Source organism: Acomys minous (assembly GCF_964271855.1).
Source record: "Acomys minous genome assembly, chromosome: 20".
NCBI lineage: Eukaryota > Metazoa > Chordata > Mammalia > Rodentia > Muridae > Acomys > Acomys minous.
In genome coordinates, this window is record NC_140502.1 from 2,523,564 (window position 1) to 2,545,028 (window position 21,465).

The window sequence follows — 21,465 nt, forward strand, 5'->3', positions numbered from 1 at the left end:
TAATAATAATAATAATAATAATAATAATAATAATAATAATAATAGTAACAGCTATTGCAAGTATGTAGGGTCCTATGATGCCATCAACTTTCCTTTGATTTATTTAGGTTTGGACATATGGAGATGAGGTCTCCTGCCTTGATGATTCTGATTAATAAGGAGGACTCAGGCTGGATTTTTCTGGCTACTTATTTGGGATACTTCAGCCAAAGCCATGTCAGTAGTCTCTTTGCTTTGAGCTCTGAAGACCACAGACTAAACAACAGCCCTGGCTCTCTGTGCTAGCCCTGACGAGCAGGATTTGAGAAAGTCTGGCCTCCTGGTCCTCCCTAATTTTGAGGTGATGTGATGGAGGGCTGGGTATGCACCAAGACATACTGTATGATGGCTCCTCTGCTTCTTACTCACCAAGAGGTGGGCTGGGGGTCTCTCCCTAGGCTTCAGAGCGTTCCAGGCTGTCAATCAGTCTTGTCTGAGCTTGTTTCATCAAATCCTGTTTTTCTTGCTGCTGCTGTCAGTGTGAGTCTTGCACGCCTGCGTCTTCACGAAGGCCTCCCGTTTCCACAGGTGACAAAAAGACCAGCTTCCTGTAGGTTGCTTCTGCCCTGCAGATGGTCCAAAGTCAGGCCCAGAGCCCGGAAAGCCGCCTGCAGATAAATGCTACAGATACGTATGTGTCACCTTCTGCGTTTCCCTGGCGCTCTGTGTGCTTGGCTCCTCTATGCTCTTCCTTGCTGCAATTGACCTGGTGACCAACAGACATAAAGAGCGATCAGCAAGCGAGCGGCCTTCTAGTTCCCAGTAGCACAGACCGGTTTATCCTTTATACCGTTTGTCTCCAATTAACAAAGCCAGGATCTTTCTAGAACACACGATTGGCCTGTGAGCCTTTCAATGCCGTCTCTGCAAATGTCATGTAAAGAGGATAGGTGTTGGGACCTTGCAGGTGACTCCTAGGAGATGCTATTCCTTTTCTTTGTAAAATTCAAGTAAACCCTGTCTCAGCGATGGCCATGCCACGGGCAGTGCAGTGGCTGTTTCCCGGGTATAATTTTCCTTGCCCCGAGGCCCTGCTTTTCCTGTGGCTCTCAGTCAGGCATCCTGGTCTTTCCATGAATCATAGTAGAATCTGACATCCTCTGTGGATTCTCAGCCCGATGCACAGGCATTCCTACTGTTTTAACCTTTTCTGTGGTTCGCCAATGCTCCCAAATACTCTTCTTGAACCCACAGCTCCCGCTGCACTATCTTCTCTGCCTAACCAACTTGGTCCACCCTGCCTTCACTGCGATGGGCTTCCGATGTGTCTCTTACCCTTGTCCCGTTTCTCTCACCCTTTGCCTCGCCTCACTTCTCAGGTTCAGCGTTGAATTGATTTCAACTGTTTTGGTCCTTTATTCCATCTATTCTTAAAACGGTTGGTTCCACAAGAACACAATGCAGGGTGTTTCTTGGTCTTCCAAGCACAGCTGAGTTCTGCTACAGAGACCTTTGTTTTGAATGAGACAACATACATAGACTAATGAAGGCTGTGTCATGAGTGCTGGACCTCCCACTCTACGCACTACCCCAATTTGCTAGAATAGTCAAATTTAAGAATTACCATACCACAAAAGCTACTCTTGTCGAGAGAGTAGTTGTTTGTTGAGTCAGTGGCCATGGGGTATGGGCTGGCCACGGGATGCCAGCCATGGGATGGTGTCCATGGGATGCTGCAGGCCACATGGTGCTGGCCACAGGGTGCCTACCACAGGATGCCAGCCATGGGATGCTGGCCATGGGGTGCTGGCTATGGGATGCCAGCCACAAAGTGTTGGCCATGGGATGCCAGCCCCGGGGTGCTGGCCATGGGCTGCCAGTCATGGGATGGCAGCCATGGGATGTCAGCCACGGGGTGCTGACCACAGGATGCCAACCACGAGATGCCAGTCATGGGACGCCGGCCACAGGGTGCTGACCACAGGATGCCAGCCACGGGGTGCTGGCCATGGGGTGCTGGCCACAGGATGATGGCCATGGATTGATGGCCCAGTCCTTGCAAAGCCTTTTCCCTACTCCCTAGCAAAGGTCCACAAAGTCCTGGAAAAGGTTGCTGTTGTTCTTCTTTTGACCAAAGAAAAAAAATATTCCAGATTATGAACTAGGATGAAAAAGAAGCCGCAGCTTCTTTATTGATCTGAATCATCTCTGATGTTTCTTCAAAAGGGGTGATTATCCCTCATTCTTGCCAGCTGGGCTGATGGGGAAAATGAAGTGTTCTTCCTATGTGAATTTATGTGTGGCCGAGTGGCTCTACTCATTAAAACACCATGAATCCTCCTAGATCGGCTTGCCTGGTGCCATTATACTCTTGGAAATAGAGAGACCAAGTCTCTGTCAGCCAGCATGCGCAGGGAGACACTAACAACACTGCTAATGACTGCGGAGAAAGAGCGAGAGACGTATTTCTGCTATGTTGGTTGGTCATTCATTTTGCTTCTTGTGGTTTGAATGAGACCGTCTCCTATAGGCTCTGATATTTCAGCAGGTGGTCCGAGCAGTTTCGGAGACGGTCAGGAAGCATGGTTTTGTTGGAAGATGTCCATGAAGGAAGCCTTTCAAGACGTTAGCTGTTTTGAGTTCACTTTCTTTTTTGCTTGATTCATGATGTGAGCCCTCAGTGTCTGCTCCCAGCATCCAGTTCCATACTATGTCTTACCTCCACCCCAACATCATAGGCTCTAACTCTCTGCCCCCACAAGTCTGAATAATGTTTCTTCTCTAAGTTGCTTTACTCATGGTGTTTTATCACAGCAAGAGGAAAGTAAGTGATACAGTGCCGCTGTATAGCTAAGCCTAAGGTGACAGAAACTCTTAGTGGGTGTGACAGGGCCATCCCGTGTCAACCGTTTTCTCTTTCTGTTTCTGAAAGCTCTTAGTACCCTCTGCTGCCCACGCCTCCCTAGAGGTGCCCTCTTTTACATGGCTCGTCTCGAGCCTGAGCTGTTGGTGAGTCCAGACACGGTGTTTGCCTTTCTCCCATGAAGACAGTGGTCCTTAAAGAAGGCAGGGATCAGATGAGAGCAGAAATCAAAGTTTCTTCTTGTCACAATGGCTATACCCAACCATGGAGGGCACTTCTGGGGCAACCCGTTGGCTGGGGTCTTCCCTGGCATCCTTCATCAATGACTCAATGGCAGGGTGGTGGCTCAGGACCTTAATGCTGCTCTGGCTGGAAGCTCTGTGTGCACAGCTCCTTCCCCAGAATCCTCTGAAGTCCTTGCCAGCTTTGCTGTTCTCTGCCCACCCTCCCCAGGATGCTGTTAGCCTAGGTAAACACTCCCCGTCTCCAGCGACTCATTCTTCCTACTTCCAGGTTCAGTTCCTTTGCAAAGGTAAATACCTATAAATATTAAAACATGTCAATAGCTTTATTAATAAATGGCTTCTGCCTGTCTGGGAGACCGTGCACCGTGTGCCTCTGGTGGGCTTCCCGCCCGCGCTTTCACGCATCTCCAGTGGCCTTGCCGATTATTAACAACCCTCCTCACAAAGGCGTTTGTGAGAATTTCATGGCGGCGCGTGCTTGTGCCTTATTCCTACTCAACTCGGTGTGACTGTTGAGTTGTTTTCTCGAGCTCCGCTCTCATCTTTTGAAAGGAATCGTCTTATCACATGCCTCCAAGAAAACACGGCCATGCTTCTTAGAACCAAGTCAATTATCCAGATTGTGCATTCTGGAAGGAATAAAAAAAAAAAAATCCAACTCAAGCTTGAGTCCATCCTAGCTAGCTTTAAATCTCCTTTCAGAATAAGGGGCTCCAAGGACTAGAGTTTAAATCCTAGAGGTTGTGATCCTGGTGTTGTCTTTGCCAAGGGTTTCACGTGGCAGATGAGTCCCGCACTATAACACCTGGTCTGGGTTGAAGCAAGGGGTGTTCACCTAGGCTAACAGCGTTCCAGGGAGGATGGGTAACACGGAGAACTGCGTGGCAATCACAGAGATCTGAGCTGAGCTGAGGCTGGCAACCATTCTGGGAGCCACGCTGAGGGCCCTCTTGGTTATCTACAGCCACACCTTTGGGTAAAAGGAATCTGAAAATAATTTAGTATGCAAGACAAAATGCTTAATAAATATCTTTACATGTACGTATATTGTTGTGATTGTTGTGTCTTGCTTATATTCACACTGCCCAGGACAGGGGGAGGGAGAGAGAGAGAGAGAGAGAGAGAGAGAGAGAGAGAGAGAGAGAGAGAGAGAGAGAGAAAGAAGAAGAAGAAAGAAGAAGAGGAAGAAGAAGAGGAGGAGGAGGAGGAAAGGAGAGAGGGAGAATGAGAAAGCGGACAGACAGAGACAGAGACAGGGACAGAGACAGAGAGAGGCTAAATTTAAGTCTCACTTATAAAGGAAGACATACACGTAAAAGAACGCATTGCTTTTCCGCCTCCTCCTTTTTTCTCCCCTCCTGTTTCAGTCCTCATGGTGTATGAATGAACACGCCCCCCCTCCATATTCATATATTTGAACACCTGGTCCCCGGTCGGCCGAACCGTTTGGGAAGGCTGAGAGACACGGCCTCGCTGGAGGAGGTGTTTTCTGTACGTTGCCTTGGTCATGGTGTCTTACCACAGCAATAGAAATGTAAGCGAGGCAGGTCCCTTCCTTCCCTCATATAGCTCCCTGCTTGTTTTATTTATTTATTTATTTGTTTATTTTTATTTCAAGATGGGGTTTCTCTGTGTAGCCTTGCCTGTCCTGGATTCACTTTGTAGACCAGGCTGGCCTCAAACTCACAGCGATCCTCCTGCCTCTGCCTCCCAGAGCACTGGGGTAACAGGCGTGCACCGTCGCGCCCAGCCCCCTGTTTGTTTTCATAACATACACGTTTGACACACGTATCATGCCACCCACATGCACACCACATGCATACACACATACAGTGCACACTTGGCATTTGAGAGGAATCATGTGATGTCCGTCCTTCGGAGTCTGGCATTGCTTAGCAGGCTGGTCCCCAGGGTCATCTGTTTCACTGCACCAGATACACAGATCACAAAGAAGAAGAAAAGAAATATAATATGAGCGTAGACACATCGTGCTTTCTGATCGAAGCAGCTGCAGGATGGGGTGTAGTACAGGGGATCCCCCCTCCTCCTCCCTTTCTCCCCACCCCCACTTTCTCCTTCCCCACATCCTTCCAGGCAGGAGACAACACGTTCTGTGTGCCACTCACTAAGCAAGCCATGCCGCCTTCCCTGTCCCACTTTCTGGGTTTCAAATTGGGCTGGGGAGATCCGGTGGCACATAGTAGGTGCTGTCTGAATGTTCGCCTGTGTTAAGCAGGGATGCATACCTTTCTCGTGGGGTTATTTTTTTAATAGGACAAACAAATCATGTGTCTAAGAAGAACTTGAGACAAGTGTCAGCACGTGTCAGCTGTCACCAAAGCCTCTCATTGGAGAGCAACAGCTCTGCTTTACTTTGACTAACTAGAGGCAACTGGACCTATGGGCTCTCTCTCTCTCTCTCTCTCTCTCTCTCTCTCTCTCTCTCTCTCTCTCTCTCTCTCTCTCTGTGTGTGTGTGTGTGTGTGTGTGTCTTTCTCTGTCCCTCTCTGTCTCTGTGTGTCTCTCTCTGTCTCTCTGTGTCTGTGTCTCTCTGTCTCTCTGTCTCTCTCTCTGTCTCTCTGTCTGCCTGCCTCTCTCTCTCCCTTTCTCTCTCTCTCTCTCTCTCTCTCTCTCTCTCTCTCTCTCTCTCTCTCTCTCTGTGTGTGTGTCTGTCTGTCTCTCTCTCTCTGTGTCTGTCTCTCTGTGTCTGTCTGTCTGTCTCTGTCTCTCTGTCTATATCTCTCTGTGTGTCTCTATCCCTGTCTCTTTGTCTTTCTGTGTCTCTGTGTCTCTTTCTCTCTGTCCTTCTGTCTCTGTCTTTCTGTCTCTCTCTGTCTCTGTCTGTCTGTCTGTCTCAGTCTGTCTCTCTCTCCTTCCTTTTTCCCTCACCATATTCAATTATGCATGCTGAGGAAGTGATCTACCACCATGACACCCCCTTGGCCCCTATTTCAACTTTTACTTTGAGACAGGCTTTCACTAAGTTGCCCAGGCTGGCTTTGAACCCCTTGTGTACTTCAAACAGGTGGTGAGCAACCTGTGATGCATGCACCGCCTGGGCCTCTAGGTTAGATGGAATTGTAACAGGCCTGTGCCCTGAGGCCCAGCTAGAAAAGTGTTTCTCCAGCGGACTCTGAGCTCTGCCGCACCGACAGTGCATGGTGTTTCCTTTGGATTGGATTCCCTTCTGGGGAAAGGAAGGGTGCCTCACAAGTTCTCATGAAAAGTGACCTTGCTGGCACTGTGGCACAGGGACACTCTGCAGGGAGGTTAGAGCAGCTTCTGGAGAGATAATGGTCTCTTCGGGTGCAGGTGCAGTGGACGCAGCCTTGCTTGTCACGCGCCAGCTCTGACTATGGTTCTCAGGCTCCACCTGCTAATGCAGGAATCGTCTTTAAATAATCAGGACCCTGCCTGGCTCCTGGCGCCATCTTTGGACACATTTGTACATCCCATTTATTCTATGATATTTCTTTCTTTTCTTTTTTTTTTTTTAATATATATTGTGAGCCTTGATAATTCTTCTGAAGGGAGCTGGGGACACTTTTGCCGTTCATCACAAAATAATGCAACATCTTGCCCATTTATTACAGCACACATTATGACCCCACTATTAACTATGTTTTTAAAAAACCCTTTTCATTTGTCTAAAGTTTTCCTTTATCTTGACCAAACAGATACCCAAAACGACTGAGAATTTAATGCCCTGAAGTTTAAGGCTGGTTTGTAAACACAGCCCCTAGTGGCGGGTATTGATCTTTCGCTATTTTAATGCATTTTTACTGACCGACATGTCCTGTTGTAAAGAATATTGCCTAAATTAGTTATCTGATTGGTCCTTTTGATTAATGATGGGCTTGTGCTTCATTACACATGACAACATGATCAGAATAATCACTGTAGTTCCACAAGCCAGGCCCGGCTGGCTTTTTTTTTTTTTTATATTCCTTCATTTTTAAAGTTCATTTATAAAATTATTTAATGTATACGTCCTAAGTTGTAATTTATTTACATGACACTTTTTTCGATGGGAACCGTTGTACTGTGTCACAAATGGCTAAGAAAACAAGGTAAACCAGATGTACAGATCAATGTCTCTTGGCTCAAGGGGGAAAAAAAAACATAATCAAGATTCAAGAGCTGACCTTGTACCAAAGTCCAACTTGTCACACAACAAACACTGAGAGGCCAAACAAATCAACAGGCCCAGCAGGGCGGTCTCCCTCCTCCCTACACCACCTTCCTCTGCCTGGAACTTTTGAGCTTTCAGACCTTGCTGCTTCCTTTTGTCCGTAGAACAGGCCTTGCACTTTACCTCTGGGTTGACTCATCACCTACGCTGATCCAGACAGGCTCCTCCCCACCCCCACCACCCCCTGCCCCCACTAATTCTGCAGTCAGAAATTCTAAATCAGATGGGGACCAAATCTGATTTGGAAAACATTTTTTTTTGTTTTTTTGTTTTTTTTCCTCCCTTCTGAAGACAATGGCTCACATTAATTCTGGGACAGTGGAAGGCCCAGTTTAGTCTAGGAAACTATTGGCGATCCCTGGCCTCAGGATGCTGGGCTTTAATTAATGCTCGACTTGCTACCACATTGACTGGGTCATTGATGGTATGTCACAGGCACGTCTCGCGTGGCTAGGAGGCACTCGAAAAAGATGGCGGAGGAATGGCAAATCTAGAGTGTTGATATCACTTGACAGTTATATAGGGGATTAAAGCAAGTGTCCAGGTATGTCGGAGCTGGGTTTGGAATCTGCACCGTTGCTGGCGGGCTTTGAGTTTTGAGTACTTGCTCCTCGGTTGGAACGCTGCTTCGAGGAGTCCATGTGGTCTTTGGGAGACCTTTTCCACCATGACAGAGCACGACCTCTCTGGTTTCATGAGCCAAGATAAATTCTTCCCCCAAAAAGCTGGTATCATCAGGTATTTTGTTTACGTCATAAAGAAGTCGGTATCCTCTTTCAGTGTGTTTCCAGAGAGAACTAAGGGGAGGAGTCTAAGGGACTGTGGGCGGTGCCATCTCCTAAAGGAAAGACCTGGAAAACAGCTATAATCAAGAACTCAGACTTGCTGTTCTCCGCTTCCTGGATGCCACACTAGGATACCTATCACTCCCTCCATACCAGGATGGCCTGAATACTCCGAAACCGGGAACCAAACGCCAGGCGTTTGGCTTTCAGAGATGAGAAAAAGCTAGTGTGGATGGATGGCTGCCTCCCAGCATGCTCCTGTCTCCTGGGCCTTGAGAACCATCTAAGAAGGCGTGAGAAGCCAGGTTGCTTTCTCGCACATTTCTGAATCCCCATCACTCACTTTCCAAGGGTTCAGCACTGAGGATAGTGCAGTTTCGGGGGGATCCAGTAAGGAGCCCTCAGAGTCAAGAGTGAAATTCAAGGTCAGACTCCGCTGTGGTCTTCACTGGGAGACTGTCTCGCTCTGAGACAATTCGGCAAGGTTTCTAGACACCTCTCCCCAAGGATTCACTATGTCATCAAAAGCCAGACAAGCCCAGGGATGTTTTTCCTCCTCCATCAATATGGCTGCCTCAGCCCCCTCCGCTCCTGTCTTTTCTTCTGCTGTCATTTCTCTGAATTCCTTTCATGCCTTCTAGAAGAGGTCTGCAGCCCCTCTCTGGCTCCTTTCTGCCCTGGTGCCTTTCTCTGGCACTCACCTGGTTGCATATACAAGGATGCCCGTGCCCTGTGGGTTTCAAATCAGCGATGCCTCAAAACGTGATCTTCCAATTTGGTGTGGAACTCTCTGGTAAGATGCCTGAGTGATGTCTCAGTTGAATAAGCAGAGACTCTTCTCGCCTCTCTTGTCCCAGACCAGCCTGTTTCCGTGACACTGACAGAGCCCTCAGCACTGGCCACCATGCTAGGCGGCCACTGGCCAGGTCATTTGTTGAGCTGAGCAGACAATGTGCCCGAAGCCTGGATATTTGCAGTGCACCCCGGAAGGTCATGCTTTGGAGAGACCGCCCCCCTCCAGGCTGGTGGTCCCACGCCTGCTTCCTCAGTTTCCGGAGGACAAGTATGGAACTCCTTCCCCACCCCCCACGCCCCACGCCCACGCCCAACCCCAACAACACGGAAAACTCCTTTCTTATTTGGTGGCACTCAGTGCCACACAAGCAGACCCATAGCGCCTCACAAGACACGGCAGGTCCCGCCTCCTCTCAACCTGCGGATTTTCCCAGTAAAAGCACATTCAAAGAAAACAATCCAATTCATATAGTCGGTTCCGCCCCAACTCTGGGCCTAATTCATGTAAACAATGTCTCCCCTTGTCTGCATAACGGTTTGGATTTGCTCTCTCTCTCGATTCTAAGGCGCCCCGTGATGTCAGTTCATCCCGGACGGTCGTTTGCACAGCTGAGGCGTCTCCTACACGTTTGCGAGCGGCCCAGCATGTGCCAGCACCTGCCTTGGGGAAGGCTTTCTGGAGTGGAAGATACCCGAGGGGGTGGGATCGCGTTGCATATGCAAGTTCCGTGTTCACGTGGGTAAGTGACACCTGGTTTGCCCCGCATAATCACTCGGAATATTCACCAAGTTTGAGTTGGAATCGGAAGCAGCTCGTACCTTGAGGCTGCCAAGCACATTTTTGCAGCTTCGCATTTGGACTAATGCTCGCCTCGGTCGTTTAGCATTTAGAAGCATATATATATATATATATTTTTTTTTTTTTTTGACTGTAAGAAAGTGTGATGAGTCTGTTAAAGGGGTCCTCATTAGAACTGGAGGAAGGGCAAACCCAAGGAGCACCTGGCAGACCGGAAGAGCACCTGCCTGACCTGAGGAGCCCCTGGCAGACCAGAAGAGCACCTGGCAAACCCAAGGAGCACCTGGTTGACCTGGGGAGCACCTACCTGACCTGAGGAACATCTGCTTGACCTGGGGAGCACCTGACTGACCTGAGGAGCACCTGGCTGACCTGGGGAGCACCTGGCTGACCTGGGGAGCACCTGACTGACCTGAGGAGCACCTGGCTGACCTGGGGAGCACCTGGCAGAAGCACCTACTCCCCCTCCCCCTTTCTTCCCACCCTCTTGTCTCTTCCTTTCTTCCCTGTGAAAGGACTCAGGGCTTGGTTTCCTACGGAAAAGCACGCTACTCTAAGCCATTCTTATTAATTTATCATTGAATGATTTGCTTTCACTCTCGAAATCCTACAAAATGATTTAGTCCCTGTGTGTGATTTACTTGTATTTTAAAACTCCCCGCTATCCCGTTGCGGCCACGGGGATGTAAATGTGTCTTCTGTGCCTCAGAACAAGCACAGCTAAAACAAATAAAATCAAAGATGCATATTCCTTTGCTCTGGCTTTGCAAGGCATACTCGATGGGAGGAAGGTAGCTGCTCCTCTGTTCTATTATTGACAATGGCAGAAGAGAAAAAAAAAATTAGAAAACAAATCCCCCTCTAAATGAAACGAAGTAAAAAGGCCTCCCTCACTCAGAGGAAAATACTAATTGGAACTACCTTGCTAATGCTAGCGAGTCACAGGAAGGAAACATTAAGTTATTATTTTTAATAATGTTTACAAGTACATCCAGCCATTTCCAGCTGGTGAAAGATGTCAGCCTTGGACAATCGTGGCAGATCTACTTTTCACCAAAGATGCTGCTCGTCGTTCCGCTGATGGCAATCATTAATTTTGTTTTTTAACCCAGTCCTCAAATGAAGACGGATGACATGGGGGAGTTTTAAATGCAGCCTGCTTATGTTCAGGAAAAATGTCTGTGAAGGAACGGATCGTGCCATCTGAGCCGAGGCCAGTGACTGTTGGGAAAGAAAATAAAAACAAACCGGGACGATCACTGGTGACAGCTCTGGGTCATGTTGAGAGGGAGAGAGAGAAAGTGGGGGGAAGCCCAAGTGTCCCACACAGGGTCTGAGTCACTCCTAATTGCTTTGGGGACTTAGCAACGGGATGGTGGCTAATTGCTCCTGGTAATTTCTGCATTGCATCTGAACATTTGCTTCTTACAGATTTCTGCCTTGGAGTCAGAGATCAAAATATCCTGTGGGTTTTTTTTTTTTTAACCTCACCTGATTACATCACACCATTTCTTCCAAAAAAGGAAAACAAATGTTTCTCACCTATGTAATTTCATCAAAGTTGTATTTTAGTCAAATGGCAATTAACCAACCTCATATCTTTACTTTGATTTTCTGTTGGAATCAAGGGCTTCGATCTGACCTCACCGGAAACCGTTGCAGGAGGATTTCCAGCTATCTTCCTCCCGAGGCTGTGTGGGGCACGTCTTACTCGCTCATAGAGAATATCCTGAGGGAGGAAGAGGTGTGGTGAGAGGAGGGGCAGACAGCTGTGTGCTCAGGGCTGCTCAGAACCTCTCTCCAGAAAAGCCGGGAGAACACAGGTGAAATGCTTTACGTCATTAATCTGAGCCGGACTCGGTGCCAATCAAGGGTGTCCATCCCGTTGCGGGATGGAAGAGAGCTGAGTCCCGGGGAGGGGAGAGGAGTGTCAAAGAGACTTGAACTTGCTTGTCCTGATCCCCTTCCCATTTTTTTTTCTGTGTCTTCAAGCATCAACCCATAGGGGAGCACGTGTGGGACTCACGGTGATCTGCAGGAGCAAGGTGCACTAAAGCTCCCACTCCTGAGAAGTGTCAGTATTTTGATTTTTGGGTGATTTTTTTTTAAAGCCCTGCTCATAAGACTTGTGTTTTTGAGCAGAAGTTGCTTCAGGGGAAAAAAGCTTATTTCTGGTCATTGTTGAAGGCAATGCTTGGTAGTGGACTTGATGTAGCAATACTAGTGGAAAACAGAAGAGCTGGCTAGAAACTTAAAAATAACCACATGTGCACCTCAAGGACGAAGGCGGGTGGACCAGGAGTTCAAGGTCCTTCTTGGTTTCATCCTGAGTTCAAGGTTAGCCAAGACTCTATGAGACTGTGCCTCAAACCATGAAACGAAAAGTGAAAAAGTAAAAAGAAGTGTTTGGGAAAGAGACTCCCACAGGAGGCGGTTGGCAGCTGGTGTTCTTGGGTCATAGTCTAGGGGGTGTCCAGGGTGGTGTGGGTGTAGACCGGATGAGGCGGTGCATGCACACTTAAAATCCCAGCACTCCAGAGGCAGACGCTAAAGAAGTCTGATCTATATAGCAATCCCAGGCCATCTGGGGCTGTGTAGTGAGACCTTGTCTCAAACAACAACAACCAAACCAAACCAAAAAACATAATAATAAAATAAAATAAGGAAAATAAACCCAGCATTCCTCAATGGGGTCCTGGATAACCTGCTACAGTTGTTCAGAATCCTTTCCCCAACCTTTTGTAGAAAGTCCTAGGAAAGGGAAATTAAATATGAAAAAAAGGTGAGGGGGGAACTGGAAGATGACACAGCAGTCAAGAACACTTTCTTCTCTTCCAGAGGATCTGGGGTGTTTCCCAGAACCTACTGGGTGGCTCACTGCTACTTGTACCTCTAGTTTCAGGGTAAACCAATGCCTTCTTCTGACCTCTGGGGGCACCTACTGGGATGTGGTGTAGTGTATATGTCACACGCAGGCATGCGTGTGCACACACACACACACACACACACACACACACACACGTAAAATACAATTAAAATAAGAGAAAAATAAATAGAAGATATCCAGTTAAAAAGAAAAAAAGTCCTTTGTGTTAGAATTTCCAAAAAATTTTTCATGTATTGAAAACGTGTTAGAATGAATGAATTCGGCATGGGTTCAGGATTCAAGGCTCACATACGTAATCGGTTGCTCTTCTGTACGCTAAAACACCGGACTAAGAAAAAGTAGAATCAATAGCTTTTGTGTACAATAGAAATAAAAGCTGTTTTGAGCTCGTAGGATAGTTTAGTAAACAACCGAGAGGCTTAACGAAAACTGTTAAACATGACTGAAAAGCAACCGAGGCAAATTTAAACATACGGAAGGAAGGTGACGCCATGATCCTGGGTAGCCATGCCACTAGATACAACTACAGGCTAGGATAGCATCTGTTCAAACCCAAACTGCCTTTCGCTGGCACTGCAAACCGACCCGGATATAATTCATATGCAAACGCAAGCAATGGGCAGCGAGAGCTGACCCTTGAAAGAGAAGATCCAAGCTGGAGTGTTGGTATTTCACACTGCTACAAGGTCTAAACTCCCTAGTTGTCAATACGGCGTGGGCGAGGCAGAGCGTGGGTGCGAAAACACGTGCGCATGTGGTGAGATCAAAAGCTAAGAGACAAACTCATACTTACTGTTCGTAACTCACTTATTGTCAACAAAACTTCCAAGGGGATTCAAGAAAGAGAGAGTGGTGGTTTCAGCAAATTGTGCTGACTGCTTATGCAGAGGCGGAGAAAGACTTTCGTCCCTGCGGACACCGTACACAAGGTGGACTTCCATGAAGAAGACAGCCCTGCATGTCAGGGTTACAGTGGACAAGGAGACGTGCTAGAACAATTATCCACTCAGTGATTAACAAGCAACAGAGGAAAAATGAAAGCATACTAGACACTATCCAAATTAGAGACTCAAAAGACACAGCAATGGAGTGAAAAAACAGGGCTGGCTCCGTGGGTAAGAGCATTTGCTGCTCTTATAAAGACCCAGATTCCATTCTTAGCACCCAAAACAGGCTCACAAACATCTGAAACTACAGCTCCAGAGTATCTGATGCCTTCTGCTGCCCCCTATGGGTACCTGTATACAACACACACACACACACACACACACACACACACACACACACACACACACCCCGAAACAGAGGTCACACACAGAAACTTGTGTACAACAGGTCTTTATTATAGCTCAGATGTAGAAATGACCCAGCATAAATTAATAGAGATAGATAAAATACTGCATAGCTACAGAATGAAATTACAAAACAAAAATTCGAGAAATAAAATAAGGATACCAAATCCAAAGATGTGACTCCGATGGGCATTATGCTAGTTAAAAGGAAGGCAATCAGGAGAAGATTAGATTTGTATAATTTAATTTGTATGAAACGCCCATCATTGACAGCCATAAGGCCAGGAAGAGGATTCTGGTTTGGGAGGTTGCCCTGGGGGAGAGAGGAGTGAGAAAGCCAACAGGTAGATAAGTCATGGCTCGGCCCACAAAGTTGTTCTATATTGAGAGGAAGAAGACTACAGAACTCAGTGGGACCAACTTCCACTTAATTACACACCTAAAAGGGTGAAAATGTAAAGTGTGTGGGTTACAAATCAATAAAGCACTTATAAAATAGGCATGGCTCCGAAGAGGGAAAGATTATCCCCAAATGATTTGCTTTTTATATCGTCATCTGCTTTGGAGAAAGTTGAAAAACCTCCAGACATAGTCTCTTTGGCATATCCACGAGAGTAAAGAAATCCCAAAAATTTTTTTCAAGGACTGGAGAAAAGTAAACACTTCTATATTGTTAGTGGGGATGTAAATTAGTGCAGCTGCTATGGAAATCAGTACGGACGTTGCTCAAAAAAAAAAAATAAATAAATAAAATAAAACTTAGAACTATAATCCATACCTCTCCTTTGTGTATTCCCATGCCGGCTGATTTCTGTTGCTGTGATAAAAATCCTATGACCAAAAGTGAAGCGCAGAGGAGTTCATTTTGGCTTGTGGCTCCTGGGGGACAGTCCATAGCAGTGGGAGAGGTGGGGAGGAGGGTTGTGACAGCAGGTGGCCAGAGCAGGAATCTGAGAGGTCAAGTCCTCAACCTCAGGCAGGCAGCAGAGAGAGTGAACTAGAGGTGGGTGGGGCTATACATCCTCAGAGCTCACTCCCAGGGAAGTATTTCCTCCAGTGAGGCTCCACCCCCTCATGGCTTCATGTCCTCACCAAGCGGCACCACCCAATGGGGACCAAGTCCAAATACATGAGCCTGGGGGAGACATTTCTCTTTCATACTACTGCAATGCCTGAAGGCTCGTGCCATCAAACAGCAGCAGGGCCCCGGGCTTTCCACCGCACTCCTTACCATAGCCAAGCTGTGGACTCAGTCTAGAAGTTCATGAATACATAAATGGATAGACGTACATATGTACGTACATACATACCACTATACACACATATACATATATATGTGTATATATACGCATATACATACATATGTACACACATGCCAGTATATATATACACATATATACATACATATATATGTGTGTGTATACATATAGACATACACGTGTACACACATACCAGTATATACACACACATACATACATACATATATGTGTATATATACACATATACATACATATGTACACACATATCAGTATACACACACATACATACATATGTATATATATGTGTGTGTGTGTATACATATATACATACATGTGTACACACATACCAGTATATATATATACACACATACGTACACACACACACACACACACACACACACACACACACATATGGTGTTGCCACCTTGATAGAATCTGCAAACACCTTGAAGACAAGCCTTCCTGCATACCTGTGAGGGATATTTTGCTTAGGCAATAAAAGCTTATCTCGTCCATAAGAGATTATCTTGATTAAGTTAACTAAGTTGGGCACTCATCTCTCTCTCTGCTTCCTGATTGTGGATACCGTGTGACCGCTTGCTTTAAGTCCCTGCCACCTTGATTTCCCCATGATGACACACTGTGGGCCAAAATAAACCCATCCTCTCGTCAGCTATTTATATCAAGTTATTTCACTACGGCAAAAGGAAGAGTAACACACACACACACACACACACACACACACACACACACACACAATTACGTAAGTATTATTTAGTCGTAAAAAATAATGAAGGCCATTTGCCAAAAAATGAGTGGAGCAAAAGAGCAAATAAGACAGATCGAAATAAGTCACAGAGTAAGTGACACTCAGAAAGGTAAGTATCTCATATTTTCTTTTATATGCGGGAACCAAAAGAAATTATTGTATGAAAGTAGAAAAGAGACTATTAGGGGACAGGAAGGTGGAAGGGAAGAGAAGTGAAAGATGGGAGAGTGAGGCGAGGATACAGGGGAGAGTGAGGCGAGGATACAGGGGAGAGTGAGGTGAGGATCCAGGGGAGAGTGAGGCGAGGATACAGAGGAGAGTGAGGTGAGGATACAGGGGAGAGTGAGGCGAGGATACAGGGGAGAGTGAGGCGAGGATACAGGGGAGAGTGAGGCGAGGATACAGGGGAGAGTGAGGCGAGGATACAGGGGAGAGTGAGGCGAGGATACAGGGGAGAGTGAGGCGAGGATACAGGGGAGAGTGAGGCGAGGATACAGGGGAGAGTGAGGCGAGGATACAGGGGAGAGTGAGGTGAGGATACAGGGGAGAGTGAGGCGAGGATACAGGGGAGAGTGAGGCGAGGATACAGGGGAGAGTGAGGCGAGGATCCAGGGGAGAGTGAGGCGAGGATCCAGGGGAGAGTGAGGCGAGGATACAGGGGAGAGTGAGGCGAGGATACAGGGGAGAGTGAGGCGAGGATCCAGGGGAGAGTGAGGCGAGGATCCAGGGGAGAGTGAGGCGAGGATACAGGGGAGAGTGAGGCGAGGATACAGGGGAGAGTGAGGCGAGGATACAGGGGAGAGTGAGGCGAGGATACAGGGGAGAGTGAGGCGAGGATACAGGGGAGAGTGAGGCGAGGATACAGGGGAGAGTGAGGCGAGGATACAGGGGAGAGTGAGGCGAGGATACATGGGAGAGTGAGGCGAGGATACAGGGGAGAGTGAGGCGAGGATACAGGGGAGAGTGAGGCGAGGATACAGGGGAGAGTGAGGCGAGGATACAGGGGAGAGTGAGGTGAGGATACAGGGGAGAGTGAGGCGAGGATACAGGGGAGAGTGAGGCGAGGATACAGGGGAGAGTGAGGCGAGGATACAGGGGAGAGTGAGGCGAGGATACAGGGGAGAGTGAGGCGAGGATACAGGGGAGAGTGAGGCGAGGATACAGGGGAGAGTGAGGCGAGGATACAGGGGAGAGTGAGGCGAGGATACAGGGGAGAGTGAGGCGAGGATACAGGGGAGAGAGAGGCGAGGATACAGGGGAGAGTGAGGCGAGGATACAGGGGAGAGTGAGGCGAGGATACAGGGGAGAGTGAGGCGAGGATCCAGGGGAGAGTGAGACGAGGATACAGGGGAGAGTGAGGCGAGGATACAGGGGAGAGTGAGGCGAGGATACAGGGGAGAGTGAGGCGAGGATACAGGGGAGAGTGAGGCGAGGATCCAGGGGAGAGTGAGGTGAGGATACAGGGGAGAGTGAGGCGAGGACGCAGGGGAGAGTGAGGCGAGGATACAGGGGAGAGTGAGGTGAGGATCCAGGGGAGAGTGAGGCGAGGATACAGGGGAGAGTGAGGCGAGGATACAGGGGAGAGTGAGGTGAGGATACAGGGGAGAGTGAGGCGAGGATGCAGGGGAGAGTGAGGCGAGGATACAGGGGAGAGTGAGGTGAGGATCCAGGGGAGAGTGAGGCGAGGATACAGGGGAGAGTGAGGTGAGGACGCAGGGGAGAGTGAGGCGAGGATCCAGGGGAGAGTGAGGCGAGAATATAGGGGTGCATGGGCAGAATCCGCGGATGATGTTTGCACGTATGAAAATATCACTGTGAATTACTTTAACTTGTGCAACTAATGCATGTGGGTGGATTAAAAAGTAGTCAAACCCAGCATATTGTGCTGTTCCTGCCTTTATTAAGCTCGTAAGAGAGGGGCCTCTAAGCTCAGCAAATTCTCTATCCCTAGAGCCTGCCGCAAGGGCTGGAAAATATGAAGACGTCGGCAAATAACAGGTGAGCGCATTGGTTACCCAGCAAACGGAGACCATTTCCCCCAAAAGCCAGTTCTGAAGCGGTGGCCGTCGTGCTGGGCGTGGCGGCAGTGATGGTCATGACGACGGTGGCAGTGACGACGGCGATGGGTATTGTTTCAGCACGGGCTGGCAAGATTAGCTTGAAGGAACTCTCCAAAGATAAATTCAAGAAATCACTTCTGCGATGGATAAATTGCTGGAGCTGTGTGCAGCCTCCCGAGGGGTTCACTTGGGAAGTTCAACTGGTGCATGGTTGCCTATGTAGGGTTTTAAGTGCTTGTTAATACTTTCCCAGCTGACATGTAGGACTTGGCAAAGAAGATGAGTACACAAAACAATTTTAAAGCTGGTCCCGAAGCGGTAACCACTTTCGGAGATTTATGTGTGTGTCTTCCTCCCCTTCACATTTGCCTATGTATTTTGGAGGGGGAGAGCTCAGCTGAGAACCACGGCTTGGTCTTTCTGCACCAGTCACCTGCCTTCCTTCTCCAAAGCCGTTGGGTAGCAAATCTCCTCCCAGCCGATGTGTTCCATCCTGCAGAGAATCTAAAAAAAGAGGTCAAAAAACATTCCATCCTGCAGAGACCTTAGTAGGTGAAGATGGGAGAATCTTCTCAAGGGAAGCTAGTTAGAAGGTACCAGAGAAGCAACTCAAAAGCTTCAAGAAGTCCCTGAAACTGACCAGATGCACCTGGCTCCTCCCCGCAGACTTTCATGAGCAGTGCGGACTGCCGAGAGACAGTCTGGGAAAGCTGACCTGCCTTGGGGCTGCGCACTGACTCCAGGTTTTCAGGTTTTATGGTGAGTTGGGTTTTGGTGGTGATGCAGCTGTTTTTCAAGTCATTTCTGTCCCATCCACCTGTTGTTTTAGTTAGGGCTTCCACTTCTGTGATCAAAAGACCACGGCCAAAAAAACAACTTGGGAAGCAAAAGGTGTATTTTGCTTATAGGGCCACACGATAGCCCAATTACTGTGAGGAGGCAGGAGCTGATGTAGACACAGACCATTAAGGGGTGCTGTTTACTGTCTCGCTCCCCATGGCTTGCTCAGCTGCCTTTCTTATAGAACCTCCAAACACCTGTCCAGGGGTGTCTCTGCTGCATTGAGATGAACCCTCCCCTCCCACATCAACCGCCAGTCTAGAAGACGTACCCCAGGCTTGCCCACAGGCCAACATCTTCTCAGTGGAAGTTTCCTCTTCTAAAACGACACAGGCGTGTGTCAAAAACCGAGCCAGCACACTGATGCTTGCGTAGGTCACCTAGGTACATGTCGTTGGTCACCAGCTTGGTCTTTGGTCTGTTGCCGGTTGGTTCCCTTCTTAGGGTGAGCGGAAGTCTGTTCACGTATCCCCAGGAATGGTGTCACGAGGCAGCTCCCGGAAAGCAGATCCCTGGCACTGACTGCTCTCCTCCTATGCACCTTTCTCCTTCCCGAGCCCCCTCCTGTTTCAGGAAGAGTGAAGAGGATGCCCCAGAGCCCCCTTCTTCTTTCCAGGCACCTCACTTCAAAACCGTGCCTCCTTCTGTTCCCCCTTTGCCTCCTGCCGTGTTGTCCTTTTCTAGAAAAGAAGCCGAGGGCGAGAGAAGCCAGTATCTGCTCGTGGCTGGAGGAAGCGAGCTTGTGGAGGCGCGCAGAGGACTTTTACAGGAACGCCGGTGGGTGGTGGGGTAGCTGGGAAAGAGGGGTCTACGTGGGGAACGGCACTGCCTGCCGGTGGTCATGATTTCCATCCACGCTGTCTTTCGGGGGGCAGGGGGGATGCCTTACATTGACAGGCACCGGAAGGGTGGGCACTGTTGCTGAGGAAAAGGACTACACAAAGGTTAAACAGGTTGAATTGTCTGGCGGCTTCAAAATACAGGTGAGAAATACGGCCCCGGAGGGCAGTAAATCGAGCCTTTTAGCAGGTTTATTGTTTTCTCAGGTTTTTTGTTTAAGAAGACTTCCATTATATCTCACGTTGGGATTTTTTTTTCCTTCTGCATAGCAGATTTATTCAACAGGTTTATTCTTTTACCAGGTCTCATAGTATTTCAGAGCTTGTTATGTGGGGCCTTATTTATCAAGAGGCTTTATGACTTGATCAGTTATGAATTTTAAAAAGTTTTACTAATACCTTAAGATGTGTTACAATTTATAGGGCCTTGTGTTGACTCCATTAGGAGTTTTCTTGGGGAGCTAAGACTCACTAGAAATGGTTGAACGCAAGCAAATTGCCTGGCTTGTTTTTAAATGAACAGACCTGGTCTCTGTGGGATTCCTGCAAAGAGTATTGACTTTTTTTTTTCTTCTTTATCATCTTATTGTGGCCCTAGATACAAGGGAGATTTCCAGGAGCTTGGCTATTAGTGGGTCTAACTCTCAGATTAGCATGTTGAGACTTCCCCCTTCATGCGGCTAATTTTACCTATTGTTAGAATTACAACCACTTGAAAAGTTATTTTTCCATTGCTAGGGATCAGATGCCATACAATCCACAAGCTAGGCATGTTCTCCATGGCTGAGCAACAGCCCAGCCTCGGTGGAGGTTAATTGCATGTGCTTTGTCATGTAGACATGGTGGAACACCTGTGCTCGTCACCAGCAGCCCGTTGGCATCTTCAGACTGCCCCATCCCAGAGTCTGAGACGATTTCCTTGCAGCCTTTGCCACAATCACCATCTCTACCCTGATACCGCCCCCCCACCCAGAATGTTTTCTCCGAGACACTCAACTTTTACCTTGTTTTTCTACCATTTCCTTGGGAAACACCCGTCCTCACCACATCCCCTGAGAAGCCCAGGGAACTAGATCCTGCCAGGTCTCTGCCTGGTCGAGCCATTTGCTAAAATTCAGGTGACAACGACACGGAACTGTAACAGAAGTGAAGCTGGCCTCGAAAGGACTCCAAATAGGGACAACTGTATCCATCCAGTTGCCAGGGGTGAGTAAACTGTGATTTCCGGAGGCAAGCTTGGTAGGTGGTCCACCGCTTTCTGGTCCTGATTTGGTTTACAACTGTGCATTCATTAAGGTTTTTTTGTTTATTAGACTCAGACTGTTAAGGATTGAATACGGAGTGTCCTGGGCAGGGTCATATTTTGAATACTTGACCCCAGCAAGTGTCACTCCTTTTTTTGGGTGGGGGGCGGGGCTGAGGTTATGGAAGTTTTGGGAGATGGTGCCTAGTTGGAGGAAGGAGGCCACTGGGGGGACTGCCTCAAAGGTTGGGCCTGGTACTTGGGCCCCTTTTCTTCGTTTCTTGTCATCTGAGCAGCCTTCGCCGCCACACAGACGGGCCGCCGCCGTGAAGTCCTGGCCGCCGTGAAGTCCTGCTTACCGCAGGTCCGCAGTCAACAGAGCCGAGACCGTGAGCTGACGCCCCTGAACCCAGAAGCCAAAAATGAATGCGGCCTTCCTCTCACTGCTTATGACAGGCATTGTGGCATGGAGGTGACATGTCTAGCTGATTACAGTGGCCTAATATGGTAGCAAAAATAAAACCACTTTGTGTTGTCCAATCAACAGTGATTCCCCACCGTCTTCCCTCTGGTGTTCTTGGACATGAAGTTCCCTGGTGTAGAAAATAGAAAATAGCT